The following is a 21,797-nucleotide window of genomic DNA, read 5'->3' on the forward strand; positions in this document are numbered from 1 at the left end:
TGATCATAATAAACAGAGCATATAGCTGCAGGTGAACAGGAAATGGAATGGTTGCCCCATTCCCTCCATTCTAATAACTCTCTTCTCTCAACTTCCCAAACTATCTGCAAACTTTTTTCTTAGGCTTTGGGGAAGAAGGATAGGATAAAGTATGAGGTGTGATCAAATAATACGGTGAATGCAGCTGCCAAGTGCCTTCCAGATGATGTTAATTGCTTTTTGACCTTGATGGAACTGTGCGAGCTTAGTTTGTACCCAGGAACACGACAGTGAACTCTGAATATTATAAGGGTTTGTTAGAGTCTTTAAGAAATGATAGAAAATGGCCTGAGAAATGGGCAAACAATTTCATTATCATGACAACGCTCCATGTCACACATCGCTTCTGATACGGCAATTTCTGTCAAATAAAAGCACTACAATGTGTCCTCATCCACCTTATTCACCGGATCTGGCACCGTGCAACTTCTGGCTCTTCCCCAAAGTCAAAATGACCATGAAAGGTAAATGTTTTGAATCGATTCAGGACATTTGGACAGCCATGGCAGCACAACTAAAGACACTCATGAAAGAGGACTTCAGAACTGCTTCAGAAAGTGGCAAGAATGATGGGATAAGTGTGTTCGAATTGAGGGGAGTATTTTCAGAGGTATGAATGGCAATGTGTCTTTTACTGTAATACATTTTTTTTAAATTTAAGCATTCACCATATTTTTTTATCACACCTTGTAATAAAGGTGCATGTGGAAATGAGATGGGTTATCCAAAAGAGATTGCCCTTCTCTACGGACAGGGCATGGGATTAAAACAGCTGAAGAAGGAGCCTGAGCCGCCGCCTCCGCGTCCCATCTTGGGCAGCAGCAGCAGCCGTACACTAAAATGGGAGCCCCTCCTCAAGCTCCTAAGCAGAAGCTTGGACTTACTCCCAAGGACTGTTACTGTACGGGTCTCCAGTCTGCACCAACCTCTAGAATCTTGAACTAGTCTTTACCCATCAGATCAAACAATATAAAACTTACGGGAAAACATTCTAGCTGCACCATTATCTACTGCTTCCAAACAAAGGAACAGTAGATAAAGTATACAGCACTTCCTGCCTTTTCCATTCCCCCCAAAATCTCAATTTTGTTCAGATGCTTGCCACTCCTGCAAGCAACCCACATGCCTCATTGGGAAAGGGACACACCCCCAGCTCAGGGACATGCCTGATTGTTCTATATAATCTCATTTCCTCACCAGTGAATGGTTATGTACCCCCAGAATGGCTCATGAGACCCTGGAGGAAGTCTGCTGGGGCAAGTCTAGGAAAAGAAAGGAGGCATTCTCTCTTCCTCAGACTTGTCTGGGTGGAATGACATCAAATGATGGCAGAGCTGAGAATGAGAGAATTTGAGTCCTTGACGGCATTTTGAGCTTCTAAAACAACAAACCTTGATCCAATCCCCCCATAAAACTTATGCTTTAACCCAGTCAGAGTCAGGATTTTAATACCTTGAAGCCAAAACATACTGTTACAACTGGTGTGGCAAAATGTTCCGTTTGATGCCAGGGCTCTGGAATCTGGAAAAGAGCCCCCTAAATACTGCCCCTTAGGTACTGCCTACCTCAGTTCCCAAAGTTGTGATATTGACAAGCACAGCTCATGACAAGCACGTGCTTTGGTTGAACAATTACGAATATACTACCCAAGGGCAGCACACTGCAGCAGTATTTCTACTGTGATGGAATTTCAAAATGCTTTACTCCCTCAAACTCTCTACTTGTTTAGTTCTTTTGTTTTCATAAGTATGACAACTTTACTGTCTCATTTTCCTCCCACATCTATCCAGGCACTACTCTTAGCATCCAGTGAAAAGGACCGACAAGGTTCCTGCTCTTTGGAGTTCACAATCCAGTGGGGGAGACAGATAAACTAGGAATAAGTAGTACATAAATTAATGACTTCATGTCATGATAAATGCTAAGAAGAAATTAAAACCAAGGAATGTGGTACCGTGACATGTAGCAGAGTTGGGCTGGAGGGATTCAACTGAGGGTCAGGAAAGCCTCTTTGAGAAAGTGACATTGGAGGATAAGAAAACACCACCTATAAGAAGGAGTAAAAACATTCCAGGAAAAGGAACGGCCACTGCAAATGTCCTGAGGTGGGAAACAGCTGGGTGTGACTGTTTCTTTCTTTTCCTAATAAGAATATTTACTAATTTATTGTTATCCCTGAACAATTGAAAGTATATTTTTGCCCATTTGCCCAGTTTTTGTGATGATATCCAAATTATTACAATATATTCAAGCCTTTCATTATATTCTTCTTACTAAAGAAATGTTAAGAGAAAGAACTTAGATCAGAGAGAAAGTTTAGGAATTTTTCATACACAATTTTCAGAAGTTTTATTAAAAAAACAACGGCTAAGTTTGTTTTTCTTGTAACCAACTACATTACCCAGGAAGGAATAATTAAAATACTATATTTTTCATGGACTATGGCAGGTAGTTTTCAAAAAGCCCTTATCACATGCAGGAAGCCAGACTCTTCTTAGGAAGTGGTTTCTAGCCATGGAGGTCCAAGAGGGCTTACTCAGGATGTGCTCATAAAAAGGGAAGCACTTAAGTTACTGCCCCCTCTTCTTGGGCCCTCAGAGCTCTTTTAGCCTTGACTGCTGCAGTTAACTTCTATTATGGAAAATTCACGACTATCTTCCCTCTGAAAAGCCCTTCATTTGCCTTGTGGATCATAGAAATGTGGTTTCTATCATACAGTGTGAAAACAATTTCAAGAAAATAGTTTTACCAAAAATATCTAATGGCAAAGTGTTGTGTTTTCCTTTGAATTGTCTCATTATACTGGAGAATTCAAGACTACCACTTCTCTCCCATTTTTTTCCTTTCATGTGACAAGTGAGAAGGATTTTCTGTTTAAGGTGAGAGAGCCAGGTAGAACCTTCAGCTCTTCATTTGACAGAGACAGAAAACTGAAGGAAACCCAAACTTTGAGAAAACACAGACTGATTGCAAGCCAATTAGCTGTGTCAGAGGCAAAAAAGATTTTTTTTTTTTAGTCTTACAGAAACAGCCATCATGACATCCTATTAAAAAGTGAAGTTAGCATCCTATTAAAGTGAAGATCAAAATTATTTAATTTTATCCTTAGTCAAAATTCTACTGTACAGAGAAATCCCAGCATCTCAACGTCATGATACCAAAGATGTAATATCTTAAAATTTTACTCCATTAATAAAAAGATTTGGGGTGTTGGCAGATGTGGTGGTTTTCAGGCAAAAATAAAAGTTTTACTTTGCAGATCCAGTGTGACTCACTAGATTCAAATTGTTTCCAATGTCTGATGGGTCACATCCGGACTGTGCTTGGCTTGTCATATAGAGAACAAAACAGCAAACATGGATAAGCAATGGCGAATAAACAGTGTAGTGCTGTGGTCCTTCCTGTGTTTACACAGCCCAGTGATACAACAATCACTGAAGCTCAGGGGACTGGTGCTAATCTGGCCTTGCCATTCTCCCAACTCCCAGAGTCAAAGCCTCCTCACCATCTCTGCCATCTCCCTTCCATCAGGCAGTTCTTGGTGACACATATTTAAGTTGTTCTCATACTCAGGGGCTTTCAGAGTTGCTTCATTCTCAGTTGCTTCATTCCAGGTGCCTGAGACCCACCCTCTTCTATGGTGATATCCACCCCCATTCCAGTCACCCCCCCACCTCTTCTACCACAGCCCTTTCTTGTATCTCCCACACTTTCTAATTCCTGTCCCTACCAGAATCCATCCTTCACGTGGCTGCAGAAATCTTCCATAACTGACATTCCCAGAGCTCTTCCTGATCAGGAATGTAAGGCAGCTTCCTACTGCCAGATGAAAGCCACACTGGTCTACCTGGACTTCTCAGCCCTTCAGAAATTTAAGCTTTTCCCACCTGAGATGGTGAAATTGATGAGTCAAGGGAATAAGGAGAAAGCATGCATACCTCTAGGGCAAGAGCACTTAAGGCCACGGAACTGCATGTGCCCTGAGGTGGGACACTGCCTGGCCAGGAAGCCAGTGTGGCTGGAAGAGTGATGAGGGGAAGAAGAGGAAGAGACGGTCAGTGGTATAACTGGTTGCCTTGCTTGTAGGGCCTTGCAGGTTCTGATGAGAGCTTCCCCTTACTCTAAGTGGTCTGACTTATTTCTAGTAATTTGTGTAATCTACAAGTTTACTGCAAAATAGGAGTAAGCAAGGAACCATCAGAGTCTTTGAAGTCCCTGGAGATGGAGGGTGTGGCCTATTAGACAGCACACCCCTGCCTCTTGTGATGAAGTACTGAGCTACCCCAATGAGGTCAGGTCATAGGACAGCCAGGTCTGGAGAGAGCCTGCCCCTGCTGGAGTGGAGCTTGTGCCAAGACCAGGGCTGGGAAGAGGCATCAGGAGGAGGAAACACCATCACATGGGAAGATTTCTCTATACCTTTTGGTCTTCTTGGTAGCTCAGGACTAGAGAACTTGACCAAGAAAGTATCATCATGAGAAGTTGCCAAGCCAACAGTCACCAGGATCCATCAGCAGAAAGGCAAATTCCACAGACTTCTGAGGGGTGGTGGCTCAAGCGAAATCAGTCAAGCCTCCTTTTCCTCACGTGCGAAATGGGTGTCCTAATAGTACCTACTTCATAGAGTTACTAGGCAAGATTAATGACACTGACAGCCTATAATTGGAATCCTTACTGTATTCCAGATTCTGCTCTTAGCACTTTAAATATAGCAACTAATTTAACCCTCACCACAATCCCATGAGGTAAATGAACTATTACCACCTACATCAGTTTCCTAGGGCTGCCACAATATATTACCACAAACCTGGTGACTTAAAACAACAGAAATTTATTCTCTCATAATTCTGGAGGCCAGAAGTCCAGAATCAAGGGGTCAACAGGGCCAAAGGCTCTGGAGAAGGTTCTTTTCTTGCCTTTTCCAGCTCCTGGTGGCTCCTGGAATTCCTTGGTTTGCAGCTGCATCACTTCTGTATCTGCCTCTCTCTGCCCAGGGTTTTCCCCTCTCCTTTGACTTATCAGGACCCCAGTCATTAGATTTAAGGCCCACCTTAAATCCAGAATGATCTCATCTCATGATCTTCAATTACATTTGCAAAGACGCTACCTCCAAATAAGGTCACAATTACAGGTACCGTTATCATGATTATTGTCATACAACAGATGAGGAAACTGAGTCACAGAGAGGTTAAGTAAGTTGCCCAACATTACAATGATGTAAATGTTGGGACCAAGAATTAAACACCGGCATTCTGGGTCCAGAGGCTAGGCTTTTTGCCTCCGCCCTACCGTATCCCATAACGACTGAGGTTTAGTACAGTGCCTGGCACATGGTAGCAGTGCCATATGTGAGAGCCAGTCTCATCATCCAGAAATGAAGTGACTGGCTTTGATGATTTGGCTGGAGGGATTCTCTGGACTGTTGTCACTGATGACGCCAGTCAATCTTGTACCTTTTAAAATGCAGAGTCTTTGGTCCCTAATAGTCAGAAGCTTACAGACAAGTGGCAGAGAGGCTTAGACTGATTCTCAAGGAGGTTAAGGGACTTGCTCAAAGTCATAACTTGCAAACAGCAGAGCAAGGATTTGACCCAAGTCTCTCAACTCCACTGCCTCAACCATGGCCCTGACGTGTAGAAATTACTCAGTTTCATTCGTTCTCAGTTGACCCAATACAAAATAACTCACCCAAAGTTCTATTCAAAGGGAAAGATCTTATTCCATTTCATAGCCCCCCCCATGATTTCTCAATTAATAAATCCAGAGTCAAGTTTGAGAATAAAGCAATTTAATTTGGTGGGTTTGTTTTTTTTTCCCTGCCTGCTTTTAAATCAAGGAAGTCAGTACACTGTCAATAATTACACAAATGCGAAAAATGAACTTCAAGTCCTCAGTGATGACCCATTAAAGGGCAAAAGGCAAAGGAAAGGGAGGGAAAACAAGATGGACACAGGCAAGACAGTCAGGAAATAAGAGGGGAAGAGAGAGGTGTATTGGGGGGAATGATAAGAGAGGTAGAGAGACAAGTAATTGAGTAAAATAATCCATCTCCTGTTCCACTGATCTCTTGAACTACAGACTTCAGAGGAAGTGATTTGCTTTTATTTATGATATTTTATTTCTACTCTTTGAAATGTTAATTAGCTGCTTCTCAGAATTCACAGCTCTTTAGTGAGAAAAGGGGTGCCTTTATCTTAAACTAGTCTGGCTGATCGTGGGTGGACTCTGCAGAGGCCCAGCTTTGTGTAGGACACCCAGGCAGTAGAATCGTGGGTGGGTGTGCAGAGCAAACTCTTCCTGCAAATCAGATCCTGCCAATTCCACACTCCCTACTTCACATTTCTTCTTGCTGTGAGCTGTGCTCTTCTCAAATTAACAGCAAGTATCTGACTTTGCACTTGGTGTGCCTGCCTCTAAAAATGTTAATAACTGCAAAAATCAAATGCCAACAGGGGCTCTGCTCTGTAGGTAGGAAATAAGGAAAACAAAAGGGTCCCCTTCCCTCACTCTCGTCATTTCTTCCTATTGTACCATCTACCTCCTCACGCACACCCCTCTGGCCTCTCCTAAATGTTTTTGCCCGTAGAGTACATGGAGCACAATAGGTCTTTGTGGTCATTGTGGAATCCCATATTCAAGTATAGGGTTGGCAAGAAGAAGGGTTGTTTCCGTCAAAGTGATATCACTGAGACTGCAGACAGGAATTCCCTGTGTTCCAGCCAACAGCGTAACAATCTCGTGTATTGATGGTCTCTTCAATAAGCACATTGCTTCCACTAAATGAATCCTCTACCACATCTGAAATTGAAGAATTGTGCCCTGGGGACTCTACACTTTCTCAAAGCAGCTGCATTTTCAACAAGCCTTGGTTATTTGTAACCAATGAGAAAGACTGAGAAAATCTGTACTGGTCATATATTATTAGTGTGGGGGTGGAGTGAACTGACTCACCCAGGTCACCTAGCCTTACAGTCTCCTGTCTTCTGCAGCTTACGTTCATAAGTTCTCTCATTTCTACGTCCTCATCTTTGTACCCATGAGGTACAAAAGTCAGAAGCAACATAAAAATATTTCTATAGCAAAATATGCCATAAACAAAGTAAAAAATAACAAACTGGGGAAAATGTCTTCAACAACCATGAAATAGTTGGTTTTCTTAATATAGAAAGTCATTAAAAATCATTAAGAAAATGATCAACCCACCTAATAGAAAAATGGGGAAAGAACAGGCAATTCAAAAAAAGAAACATATTCTCAACATATTAAATGTATTCTAATTACCCTTAATTAAAGAATTTAAAATGAAAAAATGAGAGACCTTTTAGCACTTTTCAGAATATCAATTTTTTAAAGTTTGAGAAATAGATAATATTACACACTTACTAGAATGGCCAAAATAAAAATACCAACAAAGCCAAATGTTGACAAGGAAACAAAGCAACTGGAAGTCTTGTACGTTGCTGCCAGGAATATAAAATGGCACAGACACTTTTGAAAGAGTTTGGCAGTTTCTTATGAATTTAAACATACTTACCCTATGACCAAAAAAAATCCCACTCTTAGATGTTTACCCCAGAAGAGTAAAGACATATGTCTACACAAAAACCTATCCCTAAATATTTCTAATGGCTTTATTTATCACGAAAACTCAAAACAACCCAAATGCCCATCAACTAGTGAATGTACCAAAATTGTGATACAATCATACAATGGAATTCTACTCAGAAATGAAAAGGGAATAAACTAATAAATGCGACAACATGGATTAATCTCAAAAGCATTATACTAAGTGAAAGAAGCCAGACTCACAAGGCTATGTACTGTATGATTTCATTTATACGATATTCTGCAAGAGGCAAAACTAAGGACAAAAAGTTGGATCAGTGGGCAAAGGTTCAGAGACAAAGAATTAAACATAAAGGGCCACAAGGGAATTTTTGAAATAATGGAAATACTCTACATCTTGATTGTGGTGATTAGATAACTATATATATTTATGAAAATTCATAGAACTGTACACCTGAAAAAGGTGAATTTTACTGAAAATTCAATAAAGAAACTGTATATATCAACAAGGATATGGAGAAATGGGCACTTTTTACATGTTGGTGGGAGTAAAAATTCATACTACCTCTTTGGTGGGGGGCAATTTTGCAATATCTATTGAAGAGCAAAGTACAAATATCCTTTGACCCAAGAATTCTACTTCAAGAAATTTTACCTGCTGATAATACTTACTAATGTATGAAAAGATGCATGTACAGAGATATTCAATGCAGCATTATTTATAATCACCAGACTGAAAATGACTAAAGGTCCCTTCATTGAGGTCTGCATATATAAATTCTAGTACAGCTGCATATATAATTCTAGTACAGTCTGCATATATAAACACGTAACACTGTGCAGGCATGGAAAAGATTGAGTTCCCGGAATGTTGATGCCAACTGTCTTCAAAACATTTTATATGTGAAACAATGTGTGCAGTATATTCCCACTTGGTAAAGGCACAGACATCTCTGGAAGGTTATACATTCGCTAGGAGGACTCACAGCATTCAGCATATAATCGTAATCATGGCTAAGATTCATTACAGTGAAAGAGTATGAAGCAAAATCAGCAAAGAAAAAAAGTATGGGACAAAGTCTGGGGTAAACCAGGTGCAAGCTACCAAGGGTCTTCTCCCAGTAGAGACCATAGGACACTTAATTCCCCCAGCAATGAGTTGTGCCAACACATGTGAAGTGTTGTCTGTCAGGGAAGCTTACTAGAGATCCAGCTCCCAGGGCTTTCACTGGGGACCAGTCACATAGGCACCTTCCACCAGTATACCCCAATGTTCCAGACTCCCAGAAGGAAAGCAGGTGCCCAGCACAAACCACACCACCTGTACAAACAGTCCGGGCACAGCAAGCCATCTCTGTCAGTTCTCAGAACAGTGAGAAGCCTTCTGAAATCCAAGCTCCCAGATTCTAGTCACCGGCCAACGCTGCAAGAAGGTCGTCCCAATGATTGATAATCGTCCCAGGCCTGTATGTTAATTCCCTCTGCACAGAGAAATTCTTAAAATATTTTACCATGTGACCTTTCTTCCTCCCTCCTTCTTTTCCCTCCCTTCTTTCTTCTTCCTCTCACCCTCCCCTATCTTCCTTCCTTTAATTCTCTGAGCAATTTAAAATTCTTAATTAAAATTTCTAAAACACCAAAGGCGTTGAGTTGAAGAGGTTTTCCAGTTTGGAGTAAAGTGGCAAAGATGGTAGGAGCCTAAAAGATGGGCACTGGGTAAATGAGAAGTTGTGCACTTGTGGCTTGATGTTGATTTTGCTGTTTCTCTGCCCACTCTACCACCCTAACAGCCACTCACCAACTTGATTAGTCCAAGTAGCCATTGCTGTGTACCCATTCATTCTTTCTTCCCAGGTCAATGTCATCTCTTTTGTGCATTTTGGGGCAGAAACAAGGTCTCACTTGCCCAGGCTTTGAGTAAATTCAAATCTTTGACTTAAGGGAAATCTAGCACCTTCTATCTGGCACCTCTGCTGTTATATGGCAAGACAAGATGGAATACCTCTCTGGATAAGGTATGATCAAGTTTCTAAACGTCCAAGGTAACTTTGCCACAGATCGTCTGGTATCTAAGCTGTTGGCTCTCTCTTCAACCATCACACTGAGTATCTGCACGTTAGATTCTCATGTGAAAACTCAATCTTAAATTAATTAGTATCTAATTCCTGTCAAGGCTGCGATGAATACAACTGATATTTGGGAGGGACAATCTAAGAGTCCCCTTGATTTTTAAAAGATTTTTATTAAAATACAGCTACCATACAATTTTATCTTAGTGTCAGGTGTACATCATAGTTATTCAACACTTATATACCTAAAGAATGATAAGTCCAGCAACCATCTGACACTGTACCACATTATCACAATATTATTGACTATATTCCTTATGCTGTACATTACATCCCCATGACTTACTTGTTTTATGCCTGGAAATTTGAACCTCTTATTCACCTTCACCTCCCCACTCCCTTTTAATTTTTCAATTACAGCTGACATTCATTATTAGTTTTAATTTCAGGTGTACAACATAGTGGTTAGACATTTATATAATTTAAGAAGTGATGCCCCTGACTAGTCAGTAATATGGTAATAACTATATATAGTGCCTGTATAGAGCTATGTATAGCACTATATATAGTTATTACCATGTTATTGACTATGTTCCCTATGCTTTACTTTACATCCAAATGATTAATTTGTAACTACTGATTTGTACTTAATATCTTCACCATTTTCACCCTGCCCCAACCTCCCTCCCATCTATCACCCCAATAAATCTAGTACACATCTGACACCATAGATACTCATACAAGGTGTGATAAAAAAAAAATACAGTGAATATTTAAATTAAAAAAAATTATTGCAGTAAAAGACATATTGCCATTAATCCCCCTCACGTTGAACACGCTTCTCACAATTCTTGCCACTTTCTGAAGCAGTTCTGGAAGTCCTTGTGAGTATTTTTATGAGCATTTAGGAAATGATGTGATAGAAAACAGCCTGAGACATGGACAAACGGTTTCCATAATGACAACACTCCATGTCACACATCGCTTCTGGCATGGCAATTTCTGTCAAATAAAAACATTACGGTGTGTCCTCATCCACCTTATTCACTGGATCTGGCACTGTGTGACTTCTGGCTCTTCCCCAAAGTCAAAATAACCATAAAAGGTAAACGTTTTGTATTGATTCAGGACATCGAGGCAGACACGATGGCACAACTAAAGACACTCATGAAAGAGGATTTTCAGAACTGCTTCAGAAAGTGGCAAGAGCAATGGGATAAGTGTGTTCGAAGCAAGGGGGAGTATTTTGAGGGGGATTAATGGCAATGTGTCTTTTACTGTAATAAATTCTTTTATTTAAACATTTACTGTATTTTTTATCACACCTTGTAGTTATTACAATATTATTGACTATATTCCTTATGCTATACCCTACATTTCCATGACTAGTTTGTAACAACCAATTTGTACTTCTTAATCCCTTCCCTCTTTCACCTTCCCCTCCCATCTGGCAACCATCAAAATGTTCTCTGTATCTATGAGGTTTTTTCTGTTTGTTTGTTTATTTTGGTCTTTAGATTCCACATATAAGTGAAATCACATTGCATTTGTTTTTCTCTGACATATTCCGCTCAGCACAATACCCTCCAGGTCCATCCATGCCATTCTTTTCCATGGCTGAGCAATATTCCATAGAATATATGTACCACCTACTCTTTATCCACTCATCCATCCACAGACACCCAGGCTGACTCCAGATATTGGCCATAGGAAAAAAAAAATGCTGCAATGAAATAGGGATGCACACATCCCCTCAAAGTAGAGTTCTGCGTTTCTTCGGACAAATATCCAGAAGTGGGATTATTGGGTCCTTCTTTGTTGCTTGTTATAGCCTTTTGTTTTAATGTCTATTTTGTCTGGTATGAGTATTGCTATCCCAACTTTTTTTTTCATTTCCATTTTCATGAAGTATCTTTTTCCATCCCTTTACGTATGAAAGGGTCTGTGAGGGTCTTTTGATCTGAAGTGAGTCTCTTGTAGGCAGCATACATATGGGCCTTGTTTTCTTATCCATTCAGCCACCCTATCTTTTGACTGGAGCATTTAATTCATTTACATTGAGAGTAATTGTTGGTAGAGAAGTAGTTATTGCCATTTTATTTTTCTTATTTTTATTTGTGTGTGTGTGTGTTCTTCTTCTTAAAGAAGTCCCGCTAAGATTCCTTGTAATTCTGGTTTGGTGGTGATAAAGTCCTTTAGCTTTTTCTTGTCTGGGAAGCTCTTTATCTGTCCTTCAATTCTAAATGATAGCTTTGCTGGGTAAAGTAATCTTGGTTGTATGTCCTTGCTTTTCATCACTTTGAATATTTCCTGCCAATGCCTTCTGGCCTGCAAAGTTTCTGTGCAGAAATCAGCTGATAGCCTTATGGGAGCTCCTTTGTAAGTTACTAGTAGCCTTTCTCTTCCTGATTTTAGGATTCTCTCTTTGTCTTTAACCTTTGCATTTTGATTATAATGTGTCATGGTGTGGGCCTGTTTGGGTTCATCTTGTTTGGGATTCTCTGTGCTTCCTGGGCTTGTATATCCATTTCCTTAGCCAGGTTAGGGAAGTTTTCTGTCGTTATTTCTTTAAAAAGGTTTTCAACTCCTTGCTCTCTCTCTTCTCCTGCTGGCATCCCTATGATGTGAATGTTGGTACTCTTGATGTTGTCCCGGAGGCCCCTTAAACTAGCTTCATTTTTTTTTTTTATTCTTTTTTCTTTTTGCTGTTCTGTTTGGGTGTTTTATGGTACCTTATCTTCTAAATCACTGATTCAACTCTGCTTCATCTAATCTGTTGATTCCCTCTACTGTATTCTTCATTTCAGTTATTATATTCTTCACTTCTGACTGGGCTGGGCAGTTTGGTGGTTCTTTTCTATGTTTTCAATCTCCATTTTTATGTTTCCTATCTCTATGTTGAAGTTCTCCTGGAAATCACTGAGCATCCTTATAACCCGTGTTTTGAACTCTGTGTCTGGTAGATTGCTTTTCTCCATTTTTTTAGTTTTTTCTGGAGCTTTGTTCTTTCATTTGGGACATGTTTCTTTGTCTCCCCATTTTGGCCACCTCCCTGTGTTTGTTTCTCTGTATTAGGTAGGGATGCTGTGCCTCCTGGTCTTAGTAGAGTGGCCTTATGTACTAGATGTGCTGTGGGGCTCAGTGGTACAGTCTTCCTGGTCACCTGAACTGGGTACTTCAGATGTGTTCCTTGTGTGGGTTGTGTGTGTCCTTCTGTTGTAGTTGAGTCTTGGTTGCTGTTTTCATGTCAATGAGAAGGATAGATCCTTGGGCTGATTGATTATGAGGACTGGTTCATGACTACAGTAGAGGAGCTGTCGAACAGGGGCTGACCCTATGGAGCAGGATTCATTTTAGCAGGGCTCTGGTGCCAGCCCAGTGCATCCTTTGGGTGTGCCCTTTTGCTAATGTTCAGGCTGGATGTGAAGATGGCCACTGGGCATGCAAGCATGGGGGTGTCCTGGGAGGGGCACTCCCCTAGGTTAAGTTCAGCTGTAGTCTATGCCCTGCTCAGGGCCACCTAGCATGAACCACAAAGCAATCCACAGATGGCCACCACTTGCTCTGGGCTTGGAGGTACCTTAAGAGGTCAAGCCGCAAACCAACGCCAGCTGTCACTAGTGCCAGGCTTAGGGCTGCTCAGCCAGAGGTATGGGATATGCTAAAGCCAGATGGTGCTTGTTTGACTTTTGTGAATCTTTGAGAGAGATTTTAGGACAGTCTGCAGTACGAGCCAAGACAAGCCATTTATACAGAAAAGCCCCTGGTAGCAGGTTGGGTAGGCCCGGAAGTTGGGTGTGGTGGGGTCTCAGGGAATCAGGGCCAGTGAAAAGTGTTAGCCAGGTTGATGGATTCTGAGATATGGCAGCCACCTGCGTCTGATACTGGGATGGAGGAGGATTCAACAAAGAAACAATGGCTTCTACCAGCTCCTCTGTCCAAGAGAAAGCTCCCCCTCCAACCCTCACCCTAAGGCCAGACAACTCCGTTCCTCTGTGCACTTCTCCGGTGCCCTTTGAGCCACCGCCCCAGCACCAGAGCTCAGAGCAAGTGAGTCTGACAGCAAGTAAGTCTGTGTGCGGGTTCTTTAAGAGGAGCGCTGGGAACCTCAGCCACCCTCTGTCTCACTCAGCCACAATCTCTGCTGGTTTTCACAGCCAGAAGTTATGGGGACGTCTCTCTCCATCACTAGAATGCTGGGCTGGGCAGTTTGGTGTGGTGCTGGTACCCCTCATTCCTCCAGGGGGGTCCTTCACAGACAATATATCCCTCCTAATTTTTAATGGTCACACATGGGTGTGGGACCAGCCATTCCTTATCTCTGCCCCTACTAACAGTCTCAAGGTGGCTGCTTCTGTAGTATGTCTGTAGTTGTAGGGCTTCAGTTCAGCTAGACTTCAGGCAATTCTCAGTGATGGTTGTTCGTAGTTTAGTTGAAATTTTGATATGGTGGTGAGAGGAGGTGAGCACAGCCTTTACCTACTCTGCCACCTTGACTGGATCTCCCTCCCTTGGATTTTTTAAAAGCATAATTTCTGTACTCATTTAGTGAGGTGGAAGGCAGGAGAGGTTAGAGAAAGGTCCTTGCACCTTAGAGAAAGGACTGTCTTCCTAGAGAAAAACTAGTAAGACCAACACATCACAGATGACAGCAGTTCCTACCAAAATTGCCCACATTTTTAAAAAGTATGTTCAGTCTTTTGACTTGAGTATTTCCTCAAATCTAGACTACAAATAAGAAAGTGGTGTCCTACTCAATGGTTGTACTCTGAATGAAGAAAGAACATGTGAATATGGTGAGGTGGAGTCTTCTGCATGGAGTAAAAGGGCGACTAAAATGCTTGGTCAGTGTGGAGTGTGTCTAGCAAGGTCTGGGGGGAGAAGGTGCTTTGGCCCATGGACTCAAGAATGACATTTCCCTGTAAGTTCTTTCTCCATAGCAATGAAAGATGACCCCTCTAAGATAATCAAACTAACTGCCCCAACTATGACTTGATATTCACCAAACTATCTTGCCACAATTTTTCTACAGAGTGAAAAAATGAGCTGATCATTGTTAAACAATAAGTGCCTTATTGTATTGTGCCTTATATATCCATCTTTAGCATCTTTGATTTCACAGGATTATCAATCTTTTTATTCCACATGGTGAAATAGATTGTCTTTCCCTGTAAGACAAAGGCTGCCTGTAGAATACAGATGCAATGCAGAAACCAAAGGAACCATATGTACAGCATGGTCTGTGCATTTCTTGCTCACAGCCAGGCAGTCTGATTTCTTATTTGCTCAGATTCACCAAGGTAGGAGGGGTACAACAAGACAAGGAAGCAGACTTGGAGGGTCAAAAAAGACAAGAGTGCTTCCATATGTTTTTTCTTCTTTGTAAGTACAATAATGTCCTGAGTAAAGGGAAAAATGTATCCACCTCAGCAAAAGCTCAGGATACCCCACAAGAGGAAGCATACATTATGGTACTTGGAAATGGTGGCTAAAATATTTGAAATTTTTTATAGAAATTCCTATAAACCCAAAGACTCTAGGAACACATGATTTAAAGAGAAAAAAATTTACTCCACCTTCTGGGAAAGTTTTTGTTGCTTACAACTGACCTTTGGGAATGACGCATTGGTAGACCATATTTAGGGATGGGATAGTTAATTTTTATAACGAAGACACTATTGGGCCCATCCTCCACCTATTCTCTCAGGACTGGGTGGGGAAAGACTACATCATCTCTTTTTGGAGTTTTATATGGTGCTGGTATGTTCCTTCTACTTTTCTCACCTTCAGTTCTCTCCCTCAGCATCCCCAGTGTGCTGATCCACGCCACACCAGTTCTCACGATTTGATTTCCTGTAACTTGTTGTTGTTTTTTTCTCCCCTTGTGTTCTGTGCACTCCTAAACTCCACCTGCCCACAACCCAATCATTCTTTGATCCACACCCGGCTTCTGCCCCCACCATTCCACTAAAGCCACTCACACAAATATCTAATGAACACCTTTCAGTATTTACACCTCCTGTAGAATTTGGTGCTGTTAACTTTTTACTACATAAACTCTCTTTTCTTGGCTCCCATGACAATAGGCTCTTCTAGTAGTCCTTCTCTGGTCTCTACTTTGCTGGCTCCTATTTCTCCTCATATCCTTTAAATAGAGATGTTCCACAGTGCACCATCTTGGAAGCTTGGCTCCTCTCACTTCATATGCATACACCCAAGTGAATGGTGATGCCTCCTGAATCTCTATGGTGATGACTTCCTGGACTATATCTCCAGTCCAGAACTTTCTCTGGAGCTCCCAATCTGTAATTCTAGTACCTACTGGACATGCCTGCTTTGATGTTCTACAGCCAGACTCACCATGTGTAAAACAACGTTCTTTCTCACTCTAATTTTTCTGCATAATCTTTCAGGTGAAGGTCACTACCATGCCCCCAGTTTCCCTAGACTCCATCTTCCTCCAATAAAACACCCAGTTTTGTGGATTCTACCTACTAACTATCTCTCAAATCCATTTGTTCATCTCTTTATTTCTTGCCTGGAGTCCTACAACAGTTTCTGTAGAGGTGTCCCATATGTAGTCTCTTTTCCTTCCAATCCACTCTCTACTTTGAAGCTAACATGATCAATATAACAATGCAAACTTAATTATGCAGCCCCACCCATGTGAACTTCTTCAATGATCCCCATGTGTCTCAATATAAAAGTTGAACTCTTTACCAACATTTTAAGGCTATGTCCCCACCTAACCAAGGTATAGTTCAAAGTGCTAGTCTCTGAATTGGCCCTTCTTTATATCCTCGTGCCTTATACAATGTTCCTGCTTCTTTCTTGAGGAAATTGAGGCTGAGGATCATCATTTTATGTGTCACCACTTCCAGAAAGTCTTCCTGAAAGTCTCTTGCCCCTCCTCTAATGATGCACTAAATACCCTCCTTTGCATTTGTCTAATAGCACCCCTCCCACAATACTTGAATGGATTTTCACCTGTGGCCAGTCTCCTCTATGAAACTGAGCACCTTAACAACAGAGTGTAACTTTCAGATCTCCAGAAATCATCAAAGGGTCTGGCCTATGTCAGTACTCCATATGTCAGTTGAATAAATGAATGGACAAGATTGATTTGAATTTTTAGAACACAATGGTTTCCATCAAGAAAAGGGGGGAGATTTATTTTATTATTACGAATGCGTTTTCTCAACTCCATGGTTCTATTTTTAGTAAGCTGCCAGGCAACCTCAGCTTCAGTTTGCATGTATTATAGGAAGGAAGAGGACAGATGTTTGGGCAGTAAATCCAAAATCTGGATCCCAGAGCTTAGTCATAAACTCCATGGAATATTTTCTCACTGAATTACCAAAAATAATAGACTCAAATGATGTGTTTATAATAGAAGGAACTACACATTTCGTCCTTTCTACGCAAGCTCAGTTAACTCTGCATTGTCTCCGAAATGAGTCATTCTGATGAAAGAGAGGCAGTAATAATGCATCTCCTGATTTATGACTATGTAATGATCCCATAGGATGGACTCTCAACCTTGCTGTTCACTAGCTGTGTGATTTGGGCAAAATACTTAACATTTCCAAATCTTCATTTTCTAGACTAAAATTTTAAAAACATTCATCGCTTACTTTGGGAAATTGATGTAAAGATATGGTGAACTCTGTATGAAAAGAGTGGTTAGAGTGATCCCAACCGGTCCATGGCCCCAGTTACTATTGTCCATATGTAGGAAATACGCTAACTTATATTCAGTCCAGAGTTATGTATTCTTGACCTTTCAGCTGCCTCCTAGACCTTTTAGCTTGGATGACTCATAGGCACCTCAAACCTGTTCTGCCCAAACAGAATTCATGCTCTGTCCCTTGCCCCCGAACCTGTTTCTCCTCCAGCTTCCTGTAGCTCAACATCCATAGCTCAGTGAATATCTTTACTAATCATTCAGTTGTGACACAAAGAGCAATGGCATCACCTTCCATTTCCTTCCTCACCCCTGCCCTTCACAAGCCACCCACTCATTCAGCAGATGTTACTGAGACCTTGCCTTGTGTCAAGTCCTGGGGTTCTACCTCCAAAAGATTCTGATGCCCTCATCCCTCTCTATCATATTGCCCTCTTCTTATTCCAACCACCACCACCTCCCACAGCAGGCCCCTAACTGGTCTCCCTGCACCCACTCTTTCCTCTTGACAATTTGCTTTCCACACTGCAGTCAGAGTTATCTTTTCAAAGTGTCTATGTGATCACATCACCCACTAGTTACATAAAACACTTGTAGTTTCCCATCGCTTTAGAATAAAGACCCACATCTTCATGTAACACACAGGTCCTGTGGGTTCTGTGCCTTCCCAGGTTCTTAGCCTCTTATTACCACCCTTCCCTCACTCTTCACATTTCACACCCTTTTTTCAATTTTTGGATCTGTGAGCCTTCACCACGTAACTTCAAGAAAATAAAACTGTAGCAGCCAAATGATTTTTCAAAGGAGGGCCTCCTTTCAGCCCTCACTTCACAGTTCTCCCCCTGCCACAGGGCCCTCGAGCAATTTTTTTACTCTGCCTGGAACAGTCTCCTCCCACTGCCTTTGCTTAGCTATTTTCTAGTCAGCCTTCGGATCCCAGCTGAAAAGTCACTTCCTCAACAATGCCTCGGAAACTCCTTCCATGAACCCCACACTAGCTGGCCTCCTCACAGCACTCTAAACTTTTTCTTCATATCACTTACTGCCATTGTAATTACTTGTCTCCATGCTTAAGTCTTCCACCACACCCGTCGTTGTCTAATGTGCTGCACATTATATTCACTAGAGAACTTTGTGAAAATACCGACTCCAGAGTACCACCCTAGACTAATTAAATCAGAATCACTGAGGTGGGGCCGGGGCATTCCTAGTTTCTAATGGCTCCCTGGTGAATCTGATGTGTAGCCAAGGTTGGGAACCACTAGTTCAAAGGGCAGGGACAGTGTCTGATTATCCACACTTTATCCCTAGTGCCAAATACACAGCAGTGTTGGCTCTCAGCAGGCATTCAATAATGGTAACTGCAGTTACGATTATTGTTGTTGTTTTGGTCGACATGGTTATGATTAAGATCATAACTTTTTTCACATTTTTGGCATCTTTATTTCAAGAAAATAAAATTGTAACATCTTCTTAAAATTCAGCAAGTTTCTATTTTCCTGTCAACACAGAGCTTCAATGAAGGACTGGCCAGAACCTACTAGACATAATGTTTTCACAACAAGCCACATCTCCAAGGTGAAACGAAATACAGCATATTAAAAAATTCATTCATATCATGCAATTTCTTTTTATGTAGGTATGTATTAGTAACCACAGTCATTTGAAGAGTGTCTTTCTAATTTTATAATGACATGAGTTAGTTGGATTGGCCACTGCTTCCACATTCTGATTCTACCTGATTTTACTCTTTGTTTTAGCTTTTTTCTCCTGTCACTTTACCTATTTTACTAAGCAAATGTCAACCCACTCCCCACCCTGGCTCAGTGGTTAGGACTGAAGTTTCTTTGGCTTGCGGTTTTCTTGTTCAGCCCTGCATCAAAGGGCAGACTCTGGAGAATTCCTTTAGAGAACCTTCTAAAGACATAGTTTCCGTAATCCATTTCTCAACCATAAACCAGCTCAGAATCACCTGTAAGGCTTGTTAAAATAAAAACTGCTGAGCCCCAACCTCAGAGCTTCTGATTCAGTATGTCTGGGGTGAGGCCAGAGAATCTGCTTTTCTAACAAGTTGCCCGGTAACACTGTTGCTGCTGCTGGTTTTAAGGGTACAGTGGGTGAAGTTAACCCAAATTAATCTTTATATTTAAAGTACGACCAATAGGCTTTCTCCCATGATTTCAGAGGGATTTTTCTCTGTGCTGTTTTTGCAAACAAATCAATGTATCTCACCGTACTTCTCTTTTTTATAAAAAAGAGATCATGAAGGTATATGGGGGCAGCACGCCTCCTGTCAGTTCCTCATAGGCAATTCCTTCAGCCACCTCTAGCTGATTTTTTTAAAGACAGCCGTTGTTCACCATCCCGGAACTCAGCCAGCTTTGTGAAATCACCTTCGGGATTATTCAAAAGAATGGTGGGAGGGGGACTGAAATAGCAGCAAGGGAATTGCTAAGGAGTTCTTCAAAGAAACAAGCTTCATAATCACTTTAGGAGGATTCAGCACCGGTTGGGTAAGGAATTTCAAGCCACCCCAAAGCTACTGAACCCAACACCAGCACCCTGGCAAGATGCCAGGTTGGCAAGCAAGGCACTATCCCTGGACTAAGCAGCTCGAGTGAATATGAATTGTAATCTTTGCAGCTTGCTCACGAGGCCAGTGTGCTGCATTCAGATGTATACACATCTTCACTCTGCAAGAGGAGTGACTAGGAAAGCAAGGTTTCCTGTGCTGCCCTCATTTAGGAGCCTTTGGGCACTCAGGGGCTCCAGCTGTCCCAGTTTGCCCAGGACCATCCTGGTTTTAGCATTTTCTTGAGATCCCCATTGCTTTTCCTCGCACTTTCTCCCTCATACCATTCCCAGTCTGCAACTATACAGGCACCCTCCCTCTAAACTGCACTCTCTCCTGGTAACCTCTGGCAATTTCAGTGTCGCTTAAACAATTGTCTCTTCCCTGAGCTCGGCTTTATGTCTGACTTCACTGCTGGAACGGACTCCCACCATTCCACCTTTTTAAACACCCCAGGAAAGTGATACATCTTTTTCAGATCCAAACACCTCTAAGTTAAAAGGATCCTTAGAGTTCACCCACTCCAAGTTTCCCAGCCCTGACTGCACAGGATGTCACCTGGGACTTTTTCCAGTCCTATCCAGAGCAATTGCATTAGAATCTCTGGGAGCAGGGCCCAGACGTTGGTCATTTTTAAAGCCCTTCCAGTGGTTCTAATGTACAGCCAAGCATTCGAACTTCTTCAAAGTGGCAAATCCACTTGTAACAGGATTCTTAGGTATTTAACCTCTGCAGTAAACTTCTCTACTGATGGGGACAGAAGAGCATGTCTGCGTAGTTCCGGCCATTGCCAGATATCCTTAATTGCTAGGAAGCTCTTATTTTGACCCAAGATTTTGTTTCGTTCTAACTTCCACTCATTGAACCCAGCTCTTAGCTACAAAGCAATGCAGAGTATGTTTATTTCTTCATTAAAAAATTTTTTTTTCACATCCAAAGAGAGCCAGTTTATAAATCCCATTCTCAAGTTTCCTTTTCTTGAGGCTAAATTATCCCAGTTCCATTAATCATTCTTTCTTTGCATTTCTTTACGACTGCTAAGTCTTACGTCACCCTAATTACCCTCTACTACATGCCCTCCAGTTTGCTAATATCCCTCTCAAAACACACTGATCTGAACTGAGAATAATACCATAGACATAGTGGAGTTACTACATCCTTGATCTAGAAGCTTAACTTTAACTAATGTTGCCTAACTATGACTAGTTATTTTAGGCACTCATGTTGAGAATTGCGATCCAGTAAAACCTACAGATCTTTTTCACATGAGCTACCTCCAAGTCAGGATTCTTACTCTGTGTGTATCATTTAAATGCCAACCTATGATCCTAGCCCATTGTTCCAGCTTGATGATACTTGATTCTTTTATATAATACATTCATTGCACACTTACTAAAAATGATGTATTACTGGCAAATTTGCTAAGCATGCTTTTTATGCCTTCATCCAAATCACTGATAAAATGTGCCATATAAGACTGGGAAAATGACAGAACCTTGAAGTATGTTCCCCTATAACCTTTTTTCAAGGTGGATTTAAAACCATTTGCCACCCTGATTTAGGCATAATTCATGCTAATACCAATTATTTTAGTTCATTCTTACCCAGCGCATATTTCTGCAACTCATCTTTAAGCGTATCATGAAACACTTTGTTATACATCTTTTTCATACTGCAGTACTTACAAGTAAAAAGATATAATAGCTGTGATTTGCTTGAAAATATTCCAATACCAACAACAAAAAGACTTGATGGAGGGGAGAGAAATCGAGGAAACAAAAATCTCAGAATACTAACTGTTGAAGATGGGGAATGGGTATATAGAGGTTTATTAATACTATTCCTTTTGTTTTTGTTTGAAAGTTTT

The 21,797-nt window shown here is 41.3% G+C and overlaps 1 protein-coding gene across 1 annotated transcript in view; it reads right to left on the reverse strand.

Annotated features, from left to right (window-relative positions):
- Window positions 1-21,797, reverse strand: part of ENTPD1 (ectonucleoside triphosphate diphosphohydrolase 1) — a 98,344-nt gene that overhangs the window by 41,618 nt on the left and 34,929 nt on the right. The gene's annotated exons all lie outside the window — the stretch shown is intronic.

This window comes from Rhinolophus sinicus, linkage group LG07 (assembly GCF_036562045.2).
Source record: "Rhinolophus sinicus isolate RSC01 linkage group LG07, ASM3656204v1, whole genome shotgun sequence".
NCBI classification, from domain to species: Eukaryota; Metazoa; Chordata; class Mammalia; order Chiroptera; family Rhinolophidae; genus Rhinolophus; species Rhinolophus sinicus.